We start from the raw sequence: 13,065 nt of genomic DNA, 5'->3' as shown, positions 1-13,065 counted from the left end.
AATTAGAGAAATTGCTTGGTTCCCCATCAAAATTAGGCCACTTCGGAGTAAAGCAGAAATTCGGATTTGTGACAGCACACTCCAAGAGACCATATTGGTACCTACACTGGCATCCTCTTTGAATGGTTACCATGCAAAACTGGCCATACATAACTAGTCTTTCACTTAATCAGCCTCACCAGGCATGACTGTGATTACTTATTCCATAACTCCTCTTCCTGTAGTCCTCAAGGAACAGTATCTATATTATATACATTACATCTTCAGATGTACTTAACCTCTATTTTCTGCTCCCCAATAACTTGGGGTTTTCCATTGGGCTGTTAGTCTGTACAAAGCTTATTTGTTTAGCTACTATCAACCTCAAGACTTGCTGAAGCTAATGTCTTACAGGATACAAGCCAGTAGGTTATTTGCATTACTGCTGCATCTAATGCAAAGCAGAATAAAATGAAGCAGCAATAGAGTCACAATAAATATAACTGTCATGGCTCCTTCCCCACTCTGGCACTATAAATGCAGAAGTGGGGGCCAGCAAGTACCCCAAAACCTTATCTACCAGGCTATAGTATAAAACTTCCCCCCAAAATCTTAAAACCCTAGATTCTGGGAATAAAACTTCTGCTACCACCACCCAAGTATTGATGTAAAAAATCAGGGGAGAGATCACTTGGAAATCTCAGCCCTGAAGTACAAAGCAGGACATAACCATTAACCAATACCAGGTTAATTAAAGAAGAGAGAAAACTTTTATTATCACCACAATATTCCTGGTGCAAGCATTATGCCTAGATGGAAAAGTAATAAATAATATACTCATGGAGAAACTCCATGGGCCTAGAAATTGGTTACAAAGAAAAGCCAACCATTTCTTAAAAAGTCCACAGATATCAGTTCCCATACCCAAACCATAAAAAAAATAAAACCTAATGGATTTATCTAAACTTTACCCTACTTACAGAAAGTGAAGAATTTTCTAGGAGAGAGAGAGAGATTTCTGTCTCCCTCAGTAGCTGGAGAACAACTCTCAGAGAGAGAGAGAGAGAGAGAAGGAAAAAAACCAAACATTCCTTTGTCCTAGTTTGAAATTCCTACCTACATTCCTATTGGCTGAATGTACCTGGTTAGATAAGGCTAATCCCTTACTCTCCAGGCTGCTGCCTAAGTAATCATGACAGTAACAAAGGCAAATTAGCCCACCGGCTACAGCACTGTGGACAGCTCCATGTGGTGAATTTCGTGAGAATGATGGACTACTATGGGACTCGAGATAAAGCCCCAAGTTGAGGGCACTGACACTATCTCCAAGAGGGGACGTCCTGGGAGCAGTACTCTCATCCAGAGTGGGGAGCAGACTGAGGGAATGGATTCAGAGACACTATACAGAGGGCACTGAGATGGGCCCATGTTAAATGTGTACTATGAAAGAGGTTTGTGTTTGATCACAAACAGGGTGTGACTGGCTGGAGGGCTGAATTGCCAAAGAGGCTTTTGAATGAAGAGTGTGGAGGCACACTGTGTCGGCCAAAGGGGGGTGCTTACAAGAGGTGAGTGCCACACTGTTCCATGCTGCTTCTCTGCCGTTGCCAGCTATGCAGCCACCCTCTGCTCCTTTAGAGTCCTCCAGCCCCATGCTCATGTCACTTGTCATGAAGCAGTGAAAGGCAATATGAAGGTTGCAAGGGTAGGTGGTTGACTGGTTAGAGACAGAACAGGGAGCAAGCAGGAATCAAGGCACTAGGGATCCTCATTTCCCTTTGTCTCCTGTTCCCAAGGGGGAAGTAGATCCCTGAGGCCTACAAAACACTTTGAAATCTTCAGATGGGTAGCTGTGTACAGGGGTGCAGGGATAGAGGCTGGATTTGTGTTCCCTTCCCCTCCCATCATGTAGCTGCAACATACAGTTCTGCTGGCTCCTGAGCAATTACATATGCTTCGGCTTAAAGGGTGGTGGGATCACAACTCAAATTCCAAAATTCCAGGGCATGTTCTAGGGCAGACTGATTTTGGTCAAAGACAAATAACTGGAAGAGCTGTGAGAGGAAACATCAGAGCCACACAGATTACCCATTTGGTCGTACTGGCACTCCTGCTGCTGCCTACATGTATTACAGGCAGCATTTTAATATACTACTCTCTCATTTGTTGTATGCTCAGTTTACATAAGCAGTGAAGTGTTTAACTACCTTAGTACACATAAGGGAACTTTAGAATTCCTCTTCTGTTCACTTTATCCTGCCTTCCTAATGTGGGAGCCAGCTCCATTCCTGGGGCAGCCTGTGTTGCCTGTCCAGACGCTCCCAGGGTGGGACTCCCACCCACCATCCTGTGCTCCCCAGGCGAATGCTGTGTCCCCTAGTTGACTCCAGAACTCACCACCACCTCCTTACCTTTAGAGGGGCCCTTATCCTGCTTTCCTAATGCAGGAGCCAGGTCCATCCCTGGAGCAGCCAGACATCTTCTGCATGTCTGGATTGTTTGCCTTCTGACACTGTAACCTGCACTGAGTAGATACCTTGACTACCATATGCAAACTAGGGTGACTAGACCATAAAAATCTCTCAACAGATGGGGGGTTGGGCAGGCTGGGTTAGTGCAGCAGCCACAGAGATATGGGCGGGAGGAGAGGATGTAAGGCCCTGGATCCAGCCCCCAGCAGAAATTGTGGGTTGAAGGTGCAGGATCCCAGTTCCAGCCCCCAGGAGAAACTGTGAGTTGAGAGTGCAGAATCATGGCTCCACAGGTGCCATCCCTGCCAATGCTATTGGCAGAGGCTCCTGGACAATGGGAGCAGTGGTGCTGGCACTGGAGTAGGGGCAGCATGCAGTCTGTCCCAAGTAAGCAGCCCGGGAGCCCTACACCAGCGAGGCTGCCTGAATGTTAGGGCAAATGGCAACCACTCGTACATTGGTTGGAATACAAGACAAAGCTTTAAATACTGGGACAGTCCTGATTTTATCAAGACTTCTTTTAGGAGTGGGCCACGGTCACCCTGACTGAATTGGCCTCATTACCACTGCTCCTCCGCATATTAATGTAACTCTCCCATCTTGCATGTGTGTATATATCCCTGCAAAACTGAGGATTCTACTTCATGCATCTGACTAAGTGGGCTCCAGCTCATGAAAGCTTATGTCCAAATATATTTGTTAATCTTTAAGAGGTCATAAGACTTCTCATTGTTTTTCTAAAACAGACTAACATGCCTGTCCCTCAAACTTATCATCACGTAGTTTGTGTTGTAATCAAACACCACCCCTAGCTGCTATTCTATTCAACCATTGTCCCATTTTGCCAGCAAGGAGAGAGAAAAAGAGATCTCTATACAGAGATCTCCCTTTGCCTCAGTCTTTTTTCTCCTCTCCTTTGTACTTCCTTCCTATGCTCCTTTGCTACTCTTGCAGTTAATGGGCTAATTATCTTTTTTAGCTTTCCTCAGCTCAGGCTGATCTAGTAATCCATCACTTCTTCCCTCAATCAAGCCTTCTCCAGAGAAATAGTTGGATTTACCATTGCCAGAGTCCTGGCTCATCTGCTGGTTCTCAGTCTGACTTCAGTTCTCTGCTCAGTGTCCCCACTCCGAATCCCAGATCTTGAACCTATGACCCTCACTTCAGCCCCTGCTTAATCATTTGTTGTCCTATGGGATCAGCTGAACATTAAGTTTAATGGCTCCTCCACTTAGGCTTGGGGAGGGGCCTTCTGTTATGGGTGGGCTCAGCTCACACTCACCCCCTTCCCAGAATTCAATAAGTCTCAGCCTTACTGGGGTTCTCTGCTTGATGTCATCTTCTGGTTCCCGGATTTTAAACCTATGACCCTCACTCCCAACCCTGTTATTCATCAGTTGTCATTATTTGAAACCTGGGTTCAATAGCTCTTCCCCTTTGGCCGGGGCACGCCTCCTGGACTTCAATAGGTGCTTATTCTCAGCTTTGCCAAAGTTCTCTGCTTGGTGGCATCCTCCATCTCCCTGCTTTTGACCTTGTAATCTTCACTCCCAAACTTGGTTTATTATTCATTGTCCCCAATTTTACATGATCCCTGAGTTCTCTGGCTCCTTCCCTAAGGCTGAAGGAAGGGCCTTCACATGTGGGATGGGAGGCTTGGACATATTCTCCCATGCCCAGGAACTCAACAAGTGCTGGTGCACTTATTACCTGACAGAGCAGTTACTGCCCTGCAGATCTCAGGTGCACTTACTGATTCATATGACTGACAGTGAAAACAGGCTTTCTTTCTTCACTCCCATGCAAATATTGCTGAGTGGCAACAAAGCCAGGATCTGCTTGTCTGGTCTGCTGATTTTGTTCCATACCTCCAATGATTCCACTCTGCGTCTCCCACACATACTGCATTTTGAGAAGGAGGAAAGCGTCTGCTTGTTCCATGATGTGGAGCAATGGATGCAGCTTGGATTTGGCAGCATAAGGGAAGGCCAGTGTTTACTTTCAATCTCATATCAGACATGGCTGTCAGTCATGCTTGTCAGTCATCAGCACCCACTGTTTTCAAGTGCAGTTCAGATCAGATCAGTAGCTTGTCGGTAAATGGACAAAATATACAGAAGCCTCTTTCCCCAGCAGCAGGCTGAACAGCCAGTCAGAATCAGCCTCTGGCTCTGTTCACCTCCAGCTTGGAACCTTTTCACATCCTCATAAGGGAACTGCTTTTGACTTGTCCATCTCCAATTCTTTACAACTTTCTGTTTGAACAGATGCTTTTTCACATAACATGTCCAACAGTCCTGTCTGACTAGAGATAACAGATTACAAAATTGCTCATTTTAGCCTTAAGACAATTATATTTTGTCACCTGACAAGGAAATCTAAGATGAAGCTCTGTCCTTGAAAATATTTTTGTGCTTGGTGCTAAGATAAGGCCATTACCACAGTGGCATCAATTCCCATCTTACAAAAGCGCTGAAGGTTTTAGCTCTCTAATCTCTTATTAACAACACACTGTGAAAAATCACTAAAACACTAGCTTTAAGTATATACTTTGTAACAGAAAATAATCTAGTATTTGAAGGAAGTGAAAAGAATTGTGACATGTCAGTGAGACCGTACTGTGAAATCAATTAAATCTGTACCACACTAACTGTAGAGCTTAAAAAAAAAGGAATGACAAGTGCTTAAATGCAAAATGAGACATGTACCTTTTCAACCCATATTCTCTAGAGTATAAAATATGAGAGGGTTAAATGACCTTAAAATCATCTTAGAATGTAGAATTTCAGACATACATGTTAAAAAAAAATTCAGGGAGAGCTGATTTATCCTTTTCAGAAAGGAGACCTTTTTGTTGTGTGCTCTATGTAGGAGAAATGGAAAATAATTAGTCTTCATGTTAATAATGGAATTGGCTGTACTCCACCATTCTTTGGGTTCATTTTTAGTCTATTTCCTGCTAACACAGAATACATATCTCCCAACATTTTGAACTGCCAAAGTAAGTGTAATATAGTAGGTTTTCTGAGGGCACCACTAACAGGGTCAAATCAACGTGAATTGCTATTTACAGTACAAAACTGGGGTACTTCATTATAAGACATCAAACCAGTCGCAAAGAGCACTACTGTTCACCACATTGGCTAGCAAGAAGTCATACAAGCAATCCCTTTAGACACCACAAGTATCACTCCTTACACAGATGACAGGTTATGAAAACCAATCTCACCAAATCTGAACAGGTTCTCAGGTCATCATCCACATTCTCAGATCAATTTATATCTCAGATTTTACCCTAAAAAGCATGCTGTACCAATCTTTTAGAAATTAGAATCTAAAGGTTTATTAATAAAAAGAAAGAAAGGATTGAGAGTAGAATTGTAAAATGAATCAAATTACACACACCAATTACAAAGTTCTTGGTGCAGGCTTAAGGCAAAGATGAATTAATCTGATGTCTTCTAAGTCTCTGGAATACATCATTGTTAGGTTGGATCATCAGTCCTTTGGGGCTCAATTCATAGCAAAAATAATCCAGAAGTGATGAGCTGAATGAAGAAAAAAAATGTTACAATTCCATGTGGAACAAATTCCATTCTTCTCACTGTGTGAAAGTAAATCCAAGATGGAGTTTATAACATGAGCAAAGTCTTTTTTAGGCAGCAGCCATTGTTTAAATGCTGGTCTGAATGTTCACAACAGAGCTCATTAGATGTGGACTGGCACAATTTAAGATGTATTGTTTGTCAAGTACTACTGTTCACTTGACTAGCAACCCTTTCATAATAGGTTGGCTAAGCCTGCTGATTTCTCCCAGTAACAAACATTTGAAATACAAATACATACCCAATAACTTCAAATACAAAAATGATTCATGGATAAGAATAGCATCAACAGAATCAGAAAAGCATGAGCTTTTCATAGACGTCTTACTTGGCCCACTTCGTACAAAATTTGGTTGCAAACATATAACTGTGACTCACATCAGAATTCAACGTCACAGCCGGGCACAGCACTTCACAGGACTAACCCATCTGCGCCTCTGCTGAGGGAACCAGAGGGGCAGACATGCAAAATTTGATTGGTGTTGCCATCTAGCACACGGTCTCAATTACACTTCCATATGCCCTGGCCACTCCTCCCTAAGCCCAAACAGACAGGTAACTAGGTCAAATCTGAATGGTGCTGTGCCCCTCTGCACCATATTCAATGCCACTTACTTTGGGGGCTCTCTCAAACAGTGGGCCAAACTGTTTCTCAACTGGGACTCAGGGAATGGTGGAGTGTGTAAAAGCAGGACAGCCCCCATTAAATCCAGCATGTAAAACTGGAAGGTATGAGAATATTGAAAAAATTCTATTTCTGTCACAGGGTACTATGAGTCATATCCAGAGATATATGGCCCATGCAAAAGGAGATTTTTCTGAACAGAAATGGCAACAGTTCAGAAGTGGAACTGGCATCCAGATTCAGCCACTGTTGAAACTGACCAGTGGCTGACTACAGGAAGCCCGAGGCAGAGCAGCTGTGCCTCGGGCTTCCTGTAGTCAGCCGCTGGTCAGTTTCAGCAGCAGCTGACTTGGGGACGCCTGGGGCAGAGCAGCTGGGGTGCTGCTGGGTTGGTCCAGTAGCACCCAGGAGCAGCACTGCAGGACCAACCCGGCAGCGCCCCAGCTGCTCTACCCCAGGCATCGGTGAGAAAAGCCGCTCCGCGTCTACCTGGTCTGTTGGGGGGGGGGGGGGCGCACTCATCCTTCGCGGCAAGAAAAGCCTGGTTTGCTGGGGGGGCGCACTAGCTGCACCCCCCTCCCCCCCAGCAGACCAGGGAGACGCAGAGCAGCTTTTCTCGCCACGGAGGACGCGGGCGGCGGGACCGCAGCGCGTCTGGGCGGTTCCGCTGCCCCTGTCCTCCGCAGCGAGAAAAGCCCCGTTCGTACGTAACTCGGGGACTGCCTGTATACTGTGGCCAGAGTTTGAAATTAGATCTTTCTAGTCTTAGGCCCAAATTTTGGTTAAGAACATAGGCGACTTGCAGCTGGAAGTGTATGAAAGTTAGGGAGGCATTTGGTCCTTAAATCATTTGTTATATGATTTTAAAAGTTTGTCTTGGGAATAACAGTGTTCACTGATGCATCATCTTATTTTCTTTGATAGGAACAGTATGATTTTAATAGCAAAATAAGATCAAGAGCATGGTGAAGTGGACACAATGTCCTCCAAGTAGAAGAACCCATATTGGAACCAGTGGACGGTTAGACAATAAACCCACTGAACATTGCAGAGCATAGAGACAGCAGTAGACTGTTCTCAGAAAATGAGGCCACTCAAGTTCACACTAGACAATAACACAAAGACAAATCCTGTATAATGCACTGATGTGTGTGACATGCCCACCTCCAGCACACTGGTGTTGCATAATGGATTCTATTGAAACCTGCGAACATAAATAACTGGATACATAGATTAGTTAAATATCCTCTGTGTTTACATTCCTTCTTCTGGTACCAAGTAGTGGTGTAAAAGTTTAACCAGTTAACCAATAAGCTTGATAGCTTCAGTTTCACTGCCATCCCCTGGTATGGTAGTGGCAGCAGGGATTCCTGGGCATGAAGTCAGCAACAGGGATCCCCGTGTAAAATGGGGAGTACTGCAGCACCCCTGTACACCTAGTTCCTAGTTAAATGTTTAACTAGTAGAATTTTAACGGGTTACACTATTGGGCTTATAGCACACTATTTGCATGCTTAGTACCAAGGTACATTTCCAGAAGTTATATAAAACAAGTTATCTAAAATCCTTGTAATCTTCTGTTTAGGAGGTTCAAGAACCAATTTAGATATCCATTCAGGCTAGAGCAGACCTGACAGCTGCCCATTCAACCTTGTTGCCAAAACCCATTCAGATTTTGTCCCATCCTAAAATGACCCAACATGCATTGGCAGAGAAAGGGAATCTGCAGGGAATGCAGAGCCAGTTCTCTAACTGGTGGAGTGGGTTTATATATATATATATATATATATATATATATATATGCTATCCTTCTAAGTTGAGGATATGCCAAAGGACAACAGTGAATTGTGTCCTCTGTCTTTGTCTACTGAGTCCTACACAACTTAGTTTCTACTATTTTTTTTCTGATATTTTTTCATTTCCCATCTTTCTTTCATTTTGCCCAAGTCAGAGTAAGGTTCTATTTGGGTATGTCTAAACAGCGGGGCTATTTTGGGAACTGGCGGTATCCCAAAATAGCTACCCTGCATCTTTTAAATGTGCCCATTATTTCTAAATATTTTTCAAAATAACAAGCATGCTATTCTGGCATCCTTGTAACCCTCATTGTACGGTGCTGTGTAGATGTACCCTTTGTGTTCTTCGCTCACTCTCATCTTCTCACCTCCTTCAGAGTTGCTCTCCTTTTAAGCTCCCCATCCCCAGAACACACATCATTTCCAAAATGCCTACAAACCTAGACCTTTGTTTTTATATTGGTAAATGCTGCTTAGAATGGAAAAGGAAAAGGCATTAACAAGGCAAGTTCTTAACATTAATGTTCAGTCATGTGTGTTTTGTTGCTGCCCAGTGCTTGCTTTTTGCCTATTAATTGTTTATGTAGATTGCTAGTCTCCAGCACAGGGACTACAACAAACTGTACACACTACTGCACCTGGCTATGCAGTGTTCCTATTCTGCTACTAGGATCAGTGAAAATGAAGGCAATGTATTGAAAACGTGCAAAAGTTGGTGTAACACCTTTATTTTATCAAATTTCTGTAGGTTGCTTAAGTATTTAAAAGAATATTTGGTTAATCCCTTCATGTGGTGAAGGGAGCTACTCTCGGGTCAAATTAATATGAACATATTAACAGGTATTTCTTAAATCTTAACTAAGACCATTTTCCTCTGATGGCATATTATTATAGTTAAGAGTAGACATATCAATAGTTCCCAATCCTGAACTAATGATTCAAAATGCCCACTGATGTTAATAGATGTCCATCCACTTCATTAACCTTAATGGAGAGTATCCCTCAGTACATACTTGAGAAATGGACTAGGGAGAGATAAAGACTTTGGTTAGGAACCTGTGTCATCAATTTTAAAGACCAGAAAAGAAGAAAAACTCTGGATTTCATTCCATTACTCATTTTTCAAACTCTTCTTTCTGTTGGATGTTTGGGTTAGGGATCAGGTATGAAGGTTAAAGGGGGAAAAGGTTTATAGGTCTTTGATTCCTTTCAACAAAAAAATTGGTGGCTTCTCTTTTGAGACACGGTAAAACATGGTCTTTGATCAACTTTTGTTCAGTGAAAATTTTAAAACAGTCATAGTAATTGGCTACAAATGTGGACACAGAGCCTTCTTAAGAGCTCAACCAAATGTTCTTAAATGGGGCATCAATCCTCTTTCAATCAACCTTGAATCCAATGGTGTTTCAGGAAGAGGTTATATTTGAACTTCCACAATGTGACTGAAGCATGATTTTAGCTATGGCACTAATACATTTTGAAAAATGTTAAACCAATTTCCAGTACTATTTTGTATTGTAACAACTTTTGACAATCTTATATTTTAGTTTATTAGAAGTATCTCTTGTTACTCTAGTCTGTAGTTTTTCATTTAGTCAGGCACATGGGTTCTTGAAGTGTCGTTTCACTTTAGACATATTAAGTCAGATAAATTCATATGCCAATGTTTGACAAGTCTCATACTGAGGATACCCCTCTAGGGGAGGGAACCCCAGTTATTAGGAAGACACAGATGACAGTAATGGAGACTTTGACTATTAGAAATATACACAGCTGAGTTTGTGATGACTGGATGAACCACATAATAGTGAATTGCCTGCTGGGAGCAAAGCTTCCTCTCAAGACATCTAGATAAATGTAAGTGCTGTGCTGGGAAGGAACCAATGACATTGTGGTACCTGTAGGTGCCAATGACATAAGGAAAAGTAGGAAAAAGGTCTCAGAAGCTAAATTTAGACTGCTAGGTAAGAGATTAAAGTTCAGAGCCTCTATGGTAGGATTCTCTGAAATGCTGCCAAATCTACACATAAGGCTGATTACACAGATAGAACTGCAGGGTCTCAATGCATGCATGATATGACGTTGTTTAGAGGAAGGATTTAGGTTTATAAGGAACTGAGGCCATTTTGGGAAGGATGGGCTCCACTTAAACCAAATGTAACCAGACTGCCAGCATGTACAATTAGAAAGGTCAGAAAGGAGTTTTTAGACTAAGTGCTGGGGAAAAGTCAACAGGCGTGGAGGAGCACAAGTTATGGAGACATCCCTTATGGTAGGATTTATTAAAGCAGATCCTTTATATTCCAGAAAAGAGGAGAGAACAGAAGTTGATATAGTAGGTAGGAAATGAAGAAAAACAGTCAAATGAAAAGAGAGTCAGATTCAGATGCATCACATGAAAACAAACCCATACTGACCGATTTTATAAGTGCTTGTACACAAATGCTAGAAGTTTAAATTCTAAGATGGTTGAAACTGAGTGTGTGATCTTAAAGGAGAATTTGATAGAATAGTCATCACAGAAACTTTCTGGAACAATGATAATCAATGGGACATGGTAATGCAAAGATACAAATATATAGGAATAATAAAGTGAGTCACACTGATGTGGGAGTGGCAATATAGGTGAAAGAAACCATAGAGTTGAATATACTTGCCTTTGTAATAAGTTAGCCAGTTGAGAACCAGTTTTTGAAATTATTTTGTAGAAAAGAATTTTAAAAACCAGTTTAAAAAGGGAGACATCTGAACTAGAATTTATCTGCAAATTCAACGTTATCAATTTAGGACTGAATAAGGAGCTCAACTATTTAACACACTAAAAAGGCCATTTCCTCTCTCTGAATATTCACATCTTGAGACCAAATGCTATGAATGACCCACTTCCACCATGACTTGATTAGCTTCATTAACACAAATAGCTTCTTCCTTATATATACATCCTGCTTCTGTAACTTCCACAGATGATGAAATGTGTTTTACCCATGAAAGCTTATGTCCTAATAAATCTGTTAGTCTCTAGCGGTGAATCTACACTGTAGCACAGGTTGAACTAAGATACACAATTTGCATAGCTCAAATTTGTGTATCTTATTTTGATATTTCAAAATAGTTTATTTTGAAATTTGGTGCTTATTTCAAATTAAATCAGTATTCCGAAACATCCCTTACTCCTCATGGAATGAGGTTTACAGGAACATCAGAATAGCGAGCCCATTATATTTCAAACAGGTACACTCAAAAGACACAAATAGCTATTTCAGTATACCTCCAGTATCCCAAAATAGCGCTCCAATGTAAACGTAGCCTAAGGTACCACGGGACTCCTCACCGTTTTTGCAGATACAGACTAACATGGCTACTGATCTAAGACTTTGTGAAGCTAGCCTTTCATATTCTCATTTTTATTAATATGGTAGTAGTATACACAGGCCCCAATCAGCAGTCCTGGTGCTAGGCACTTTACACACATAAAAGATGACCTCAGCTCCAGAGATCTAATACTGTTCCTTTTTAATTATTAGAATAATTACAATTTATATAAAAAAATTTAGAGCAGAGGCTCTAAAATGTTTCTAGAGTTAAACATTTTTCAAAATATATGGAAAGTCTTCAGTGGTAAACTTAAAAAAAATACTGAAAAAATACGGGGGAAAAAAATCAACTGAGTTCCCCATCCCATGGTGTGGGTCTTTTTGGGTTTTTTTTTAAACTATAAACCCTGTTCAGCAAAAGTCCTTGGAAATTCTGGACGGAATTTTAAAAAGTTCTCATCTCCTGATAAAAACTCAAAATATTTCTTCAGTGGTTGACAGCAGCACCATCATCTTTCATTCCATAGGAGTAACTCCTTATATATGTCAGCTATGTCCATAAATGGAGAAAAGACTTCCCAAACGTATACAAAAAAGCACTGGATACTAATTTAAACCTCTCACCTGCGCAGAATCAACATTCAATAACTGAAGTACAACTCTTCAGAGCATTTTTCATCTGCACAACTTCCTATTAAACAGGAATAATCTCTAGCACTAACCACACAATATCCTTCTCTCCCCTTAGCTATTTACCTACTAGGGAATGACAGGCATCCAAAAGAAAATAGGGGAAATTGTGAGCAAGATGCAAAATATACTGACAAAAAGAAAGATGCAAAGGCCGCTTCATCCTTCTAGAGATGGAAGGATATTTCAACTCTATTCAAGATAAGCCAGTAACAGAAAACATGATAGTAAATAGCATGAACAGCATCAAAATAAATGATGTCACAAAGATGCTTCATCTCTTGCAAAAGAGTTCAATGAATGAGTTCAACCTGTTGCTTATATCAATTTTAAATTTGTTGTCTTGCAACTTCATTGTACTTCACCTTGTTCTTCTACTATTGGAACAGTATACTCTGTCCTGCTTGTTACCCTATATATCTCTTTATAGCCGCTCCACGAGTTACGAACAAGTTACAGACCAACACTTGGTCTGTAACTCGGATCCCATAGAGTTACATGGCGACTGTGCTGTTCGTAAGCGCGGATCTGCATTTACGACCACTTTGATCGTAAGTGCGGATGGTCGTTAAGTGGAGGTGGTCG

At 41.5% G+C, this 13,065-nt stretch overlaps 1 protein-coding gene across 10 annotated transcripts in view; it reads right to left on the bottom strand.

Moving 5' to 3' along the window:
• The window catches only part of CNTN1 (contactin 1), a 393,162-nt gene that overhangs the window by 223,919 nt on the left and 156,178 nt on the right, over window positions 1-13,065 (bottom strand). For 2 of the 10 annotated variants that reach the window (XM_075930057.1, XM_075930050.1), the window contains one exon: window positions 5,856-5,998. The exons of the other annotated variants lie outside the window; for them this stretch is intronic. The gene's annotated coding sequence lies outside the window, so the exon portion shown is untranslated. The remainder of the gene's footprint in view (window positions 1-5,855; window positions 5,999-13,065) is intronic. 10 annotated transcript variants of the gene reach the window in all.

This window comes from Pelodiscus sinensis, chromosome 1, assembly GCF_049634645.1.
Source record: "Pelodiscus sinensis isolate JC-2024 chromosome 1, ASM4963464v1, whole genome shotgun sequence".
Taxonomy (NCBI): domain Eukaryota; kingdom Metazoa; phylum Chordata; order Testudines; family Trionychidae; genus Pelodiscus; species Pelodiscus sinensis.
Note: the sequence above shows the minus strand (reverse complement) of the source record. Positions and strands in the feature narration are given on the sequence as shown.